At 33.6% G+C, this 6,299-nt stretch overlaps 1 pseudogene; it reads left to right on the plus strand.

The window, feature by feature from the left end:
* Window positions 1–4,523: 4,523 nt before the first annotated feature.
* LOC133173814 (probable G-protein coupled receptor No18) lies at window positions 4,524–6,017 on the plus strand (annotated as a pseudogene).
* Window positions 6,018–6,299: the final 282 nt, after the last annotated feature.

A 6,299-nucleotide genomic window follows, 5' to 3' on the forward strand; every position in this document is an offset into this window, starting at 1 on the left:
TCATGAAGTATTAATTTTTTATCTTATTTATTAATAGACATGTTTTCTGTTTGAAATTTTAATTTCATTATCTTTTATGTTTCAAATTAAGAATTTGACTTTCTTCCATATATGAATTTTTTATTTTGCTTATATAAAAATATGCTTTTTAAAAAGTATCTTAAAGTCAGATTGTCGTTAAAGAAATCACAACCTTTTTATTATCAAATTAGTAAAATGATGTGAAATTAATTTTGTTATTCCTTTACCTTCGCACGCATTTATTGATTATATATTTGAACAAAATAAGTAATAAATTCTTTGCTTGCATTAGTTCTTGTTGTATGTTTATATCTTTGGAAGTGTTTTAAATGAAGATGTTCCTAAATTCATGTTTATCACCAAGTGTGATGCAATTTGTCAGGTGTACCAATGAGGTGTTTTACAATCCCTTTTGTCCTCAGACATTCAGTCAAAGTAAAGATTTACTTAACAAATAGAATTAACTTTCATCGTATACAATTAAAACTCAACGAAAAAAGAAGCTTGCTCTGGTGTTTCCTTTTTCTTATACTGGAATCAGACAACTTTCATTATAAGATATATTGTCATGACACAAACTACATTATGCCCTCTATCTCATAATCGGAATTTCATCAAGGAAATTTTTAAAATTGGGGGTAAGGTCGGATTGGATAGATGCGATTCCTTGCATATTCGTTGATTCAGTATCGATTGTTGTTTAAATGACAGCTGTATGGAAAAGGATAATGATATAAAAGTCCAGAAAATTTTGAAGCTATATTGTTTTTAAAATTGTATGTAATATACACGAAAATATAATGCGATAAAATAGAACAAGGAGAAATGTTGGTGCATCCTCGTATCTGTCCCACGACCGGAACGTCACTACTTTTTGCAAGTTAACTTCTAATCAAAACAAAAATTGTCCAAAGGAGGACTTATTGAAGAGTCTAAATTCATTTGAACTCAACGAACGAGGAACTTTAGATATACGGAAGGAAATACTCAGTACTTTAATAGGCGAGGAGAACGCTAGTCATTACTTATCTTTCGTACAGTTAAGGAGTGAGACTATATTTTCCAATCATCATTTACTTAAACATGTATTTTCGTGTAAGTGTGTGTATAATTTCCGGGCTGATTGATATACATATCATTAAAAGCATTGTTTACAATATTTGAATAGAGCATAGTATCAGATATTCTGGTCAAGCCCACTTATGACAAGTGATAAAATTGTTGAATCGGTTTTATCCACAAATTTATAAAATTGTGTCCTGATTTTTAAAAAAAATGTATATCTGTTTAAATGTATCTTTCAGAAAATAAAACGTATATAAAAGTTGCTTGTAATATTGATGATGATTTTGAAGTTTGACATAAGCCGCTTCTGGAGATTGCTAAAAGTCTGAGACCCCTGTTCTTGAGAGTGACACAAAAAGACGACTCAATAGAGAATACAGAAATTTAGGTAGTGGTCAGATTCATTTGTTTATCATTTTGGAATTTGTCATTCCGCCCTAATGGTGTTAACAAACTAAATGACTTCACCAGGATGAACATGAACTAGACCCAATTCCTGATTGTAACAAACAAGTTCATTCTCTCTATATATTGTAAACTTTAATGTTAATTCGCAGGATCGATTTTGGAACACCCACACAGAGATTTATTGCTTACATTTTTGTTTATTATTTCTTTCATAAAAAAGAACAGACCTAAAACATTTCCAAATTTAATTATGTTACATCCAAATTCATATGGTAAATTTCCCTTCCATATTATTTTTCTTTGGTTTCTTTTTATCATGTATAGTTACGCTATTTTGAGAGAATAAGACAGTGTACGACTTACTGCTTAGTCCTAATTTATAAGCGATAATTAAATCGTTCAATTATGTAAATCGCACTTCACCAGATTACACCCGACAGACCGGACGTATTTCAAAGCGGTCCGGATTTCTTTCTTTACAACTGGTTATAAACTCCAAATTAAACGTATAACACTGTAAATATTTAGTGTTTGGTAGTTTAGTAGTAGTGCTAGTTGGATTTTGTTTCTTTGTTTCCTTTGTTTTTTATGACTTCTTAACTTTTTTTCTTTGTCCTGAGGAAAGGACAGGGCGTCCCGAAAATTTAACAATTTTTATTGTACGTGTCGTTGGTCATTTCTTAGTACTTCATATAAATTTCCATCCGTGACCTTGTATCTACTTGGTAGATTCGACACTTTTAGGATATAGTGTTGTTGGTTTTTAGTGCTTTTTTGGGTTCTTTGTCAAATACCTGAATACGAAGAATCGTTGGCCATTCAAGCATCGGCCATTTTCAAAATGTGTAATTAAGCCTAATGCATCATTAAAATCATTAATTAATTAACCCAATTAAATTGTGTTGTACAATACCCTTTTAAAGACTCATTTCTTAATTTATCATTATAATTATAAAGTTGACAATCCATTGAAGTGTTGTATATCTTTCAAAGATAATCCATAATGCTTTGCGTATCCACTTCTACTTCTGCGTCTGCTTTGTTTACACTACCAATCTGTAACGATGATGGAAGAAAATCGCGGAAAGAATTCTAACAGAGTGAGATTCAAGTATTAACGGAAAAGGGTGAAGATAACGAACAGTTATCGATCCCCCAAAAAATCTATAAACAATACAAATCCTGAAGAGGGCATAAAATACGGACCCCTGGAAATTCCAGAGGTGAGATCAGGTGCCTCGCAGGAGTAAGCATCTACTGTTGACTGGTCACCTCCGCCGTGAGCCCTATGTATAGATCAGGTAGACGAAACATTGTCTCATGAAGTGCCGTGGATGAGCATGAACATCTCTACTGTTTCGTCATAAAACAGTGATTGACGTCAAAACTATAATGCAAACTGTTTTGTTTTTAAATTAACAGTTGAATGACATAATGTGTGGCAACTCATCAGAGAAATAATATACGATATTGTAGTTTACTAATTATTAGTCCCCTACCGGTAAAACCGGAGGGGACTATAGGTTTCCTCTGAGTCTGTCCGTCCGTCTGTCTGTCTGTCCCTCTGTCTGTCTGTCCCACTTGGTTTTCCGCACTTTTTTTTTTCTAAATTCTGGCAGATATTGAGCTGATTTTTGGTATGTAAGTGTATATTAATGAGTTACAGATCAAGTTTGAATTTCATTTCGTTTCATAGATTTTTTAGAGGAATTACGGCTTTTTTAATTTTTAAGGGTTTTCCGCACTTTTTTTCTAAACGCTTGCAGATATTGAGCTGATTTTTGGTATGTGGGGGTATCTTGATGAGTTACAGATCAAGTTTGCATTATGTTCCGCTTCAATGATTTTTTGACGGAATTACAGCATTTTCAATTTTTAATAGGAACCAGATTACACTTGCCAGTAGGGGACTAGTATTGCTAATGCAATACTCTCAGAATGCTTGTTGAATTACATGTATTAGAAATTCATATAATGAGTACATGACAATTAAAGTAACGTATTTCCAACTAGGCGTATGGCGCTTCGTATCCTAATGCTTCAATGTTTTTGATAAGGGGAAACCATTTTACTAAAGGCAGGAATAAAGATGTTCAAAACAACTTTGGATATTTTCTAGATTTAATACGTATTTCTTTCCGACTATAGTTTAGGTCCTGACGGCACGACGATCCTTCTCCAACTGATTAACAAATTTGAGTAAAACAAATTAAACACAAGAAGAAATAAGTGTCACACAGAGATGAGATGAAATGGCGACATCCTATAGATTTACAATAAAATCAACATATCAGATTAACAGCATTGTTACTAAATTCACCCTTGTTATGGTCAAGGAGTGAAAATTACCTAATGGGCTTTACTCTTATTAATGCCAATTGATAATTCGATCAATTGATAAGGGGTCTCATGGAATGTTAGCCATTTTGTTAAACAAATAAAGGGTAAGGAAGCTTTCAAAAAAAGTTATTGTAAATCGCGACAAGAAAAGCTAAGTAACAAAGCAGTAATTAAAATGATGGTGAAGGTTTAGAACGTAACGACAATATTTTCGCTTCATCTCAGCATATTTATCTTTAAGAGCTTACTCGCTTCATGAAATACGCCGGAGTAAAGAGTCGTTTTTATTCCTTAAGAATCAATTAGAAGGAAGTTTGTGCTTTATGTAAAGACCTCTATTATTAGTGCCCTTTTTCATAAAAAAGAATTGTGTTTTCAAACATCAAACTTCTCTCTCTCTCTCTCTCTCTCTCTCTCTCTCTTTACCAATTGTTAACATCAGAAACTTGTTTTCTCTTTACGATTTTCATTTTTATTTCTTTTTCTGCTCAAAGGGTGATGCAGAATACGAAATAAAAAGTACACTGAAGATCGGTAGGTAAAAAACGTTTTAATCAGGCGCAAGTATTTTAACCCAATGATTTGCTTGTGTACGTCACGCACAATAAGGCCTTATATACACTGAATATCTCCCTTATTATGTGATGGAAAACCCTGCCGTATTCTAGAATGACTGCACGTGACAAACACAATGCAAACGATGCATGACAATAAATAACTAAATCGAATAAATTACCTTGAACCAGGAAGCTCTCATTAGAAACAAAGAACGAGAAATGGATAACGACACATATTTATCAGAGAAATTGGAAATGTGGAATAGTGAGCTGGCCAGAGGTTTAACCCCGAATAATGTGATTCTGTCTCTGTACATTATTACAGGACTGGTGGGAAATTCTATTGTAATTCTAGTTTATGGATTCAAAATGAAAGGAAACAAAGAAGAAAGGTATTTTATCCCATTTCTGGCCTTCGCCGATTTGTGGGCTTCTTTTGTATGCGCTTCATTTGGAATTGCTCTTAACATGATGCAATCACAGTTTAATAACACAGATTTGTGCAAAGCTTGGTGGTTTTTCGCAGCTTTTACAACTTTCTGTTCTCTTTTTATCCTCTTAATAATTGCTGTGCACAGATATCGGAAAGTTTGCAAGCCTCTTGGGAAGCAGATGACATTAAAATGGAAAAGAGTTGCTATGTGTATAGCGTTAATAACAGCGTTTACCTTATCTGTGCCTATGACTCATTTTATGGTTCAGTACCCTTTCCCAATGATGCAGAAGGGATTATTGGGCTAAGATGCAGCAGACTTAAGACCGTAAACAAAACAGGGTCTTTAGTTTTTGGAGGTATATTAGTCCTGACAGCAGTAACAATCATTGTTACACTTATATGTATTTATTCAAAAATAGGATATACAATTCTTGCGCATTTCAAATATACAAAGAAAAAACCCAGTTTAGGGACAGAAAAAACCAGCAAGTCTGATCATTCACAAGTTGGAGTTTCAAGTAGTGATGAACCCCTGAGTGACATAGAAAATGGGACGGAAGACACCGGACTATCCAGCATTCACTCTGCTCCATCTTCTTCGCGAACAACAGGAACGACCCTTACAATCGATGCAATTATTGTAAGAAAAACAATTCCCCAGAAATCAAGTGCAAAGAAAAGGAAGGAGAAAGACAACCGTAGAGTTGTCTACAAATTTACTCTGATGTTTATGCTAATTACAGTCATTTTCCTCATCTGCTACATCCCAAAAGTCATTATTATGTTGCTAGAAGCCAGGAATCCCAAATTTTGGGAGGAATTCTCAGATTCTGCTAGAGCTGGTGTCTTGTTTGTGTACAGAATGTACATAATAAATAATATTACCAATCCCTTTATATATGCTTTCCTAGACAATATGTTTGCAAAAGAGATTAAACATTTCTTCCAATTCTGCAGATGCTAGAGTAACTGCCAACCTTTACATTAAATTGTTGTTTTTTAAAACTCGTTTTCTTTATAAAGTCTCTTTTTATATTTAGTTTACATATATATACTGTAGAAGGACAATGTCCACGACGACTTACATTTTTTGTCTTAATTATTTATAGGCATGATCTTCGCATTTAATGTCATTCTCGTCGCTGTTTAAATTTAAGAATATGATTTACTTCAATAAACAAATACGAGTCCTTTTGTTTTTATTTTCTTATTTAACATACAATGTTGTTTTAAGTAAGATTCCAGATTAAGAAATCATAACGTTATAATAATCTTGTCAGTATATACAATCTTTTATTAAGTCGAATGCTGACTGACGTTTTTCATTAACGTTTAGGTCATTAATTAAACATCGAATTGTCCACGGATTTTCCAGTTTTCTCGATCATGACAACGTGCACACGGCGGAGGATGCTTACTCCCCCATGGCACCTGACCCCACCTCTGGTGATTTTTTGAGGTCCGTGTTTGCT

This window comes from Saccostrea echinata, unplaced genomic scaffold (genome assembly GCF_033153115.1).
Source record: "Saccostrea echinata isolate AGI-Se365-2 ecotype Australia unplaced genomic scaffold, CSIRO_AGI_Sech_v1 ptg000056l, whole genome shotgun sequence".
Taxonomy (NCBI): Eukaryota; Metazoa; Mollusca; class Bivalvia; order Ostreida; family Ostreidae; genus Saccostrea; species Saccostrea echinata.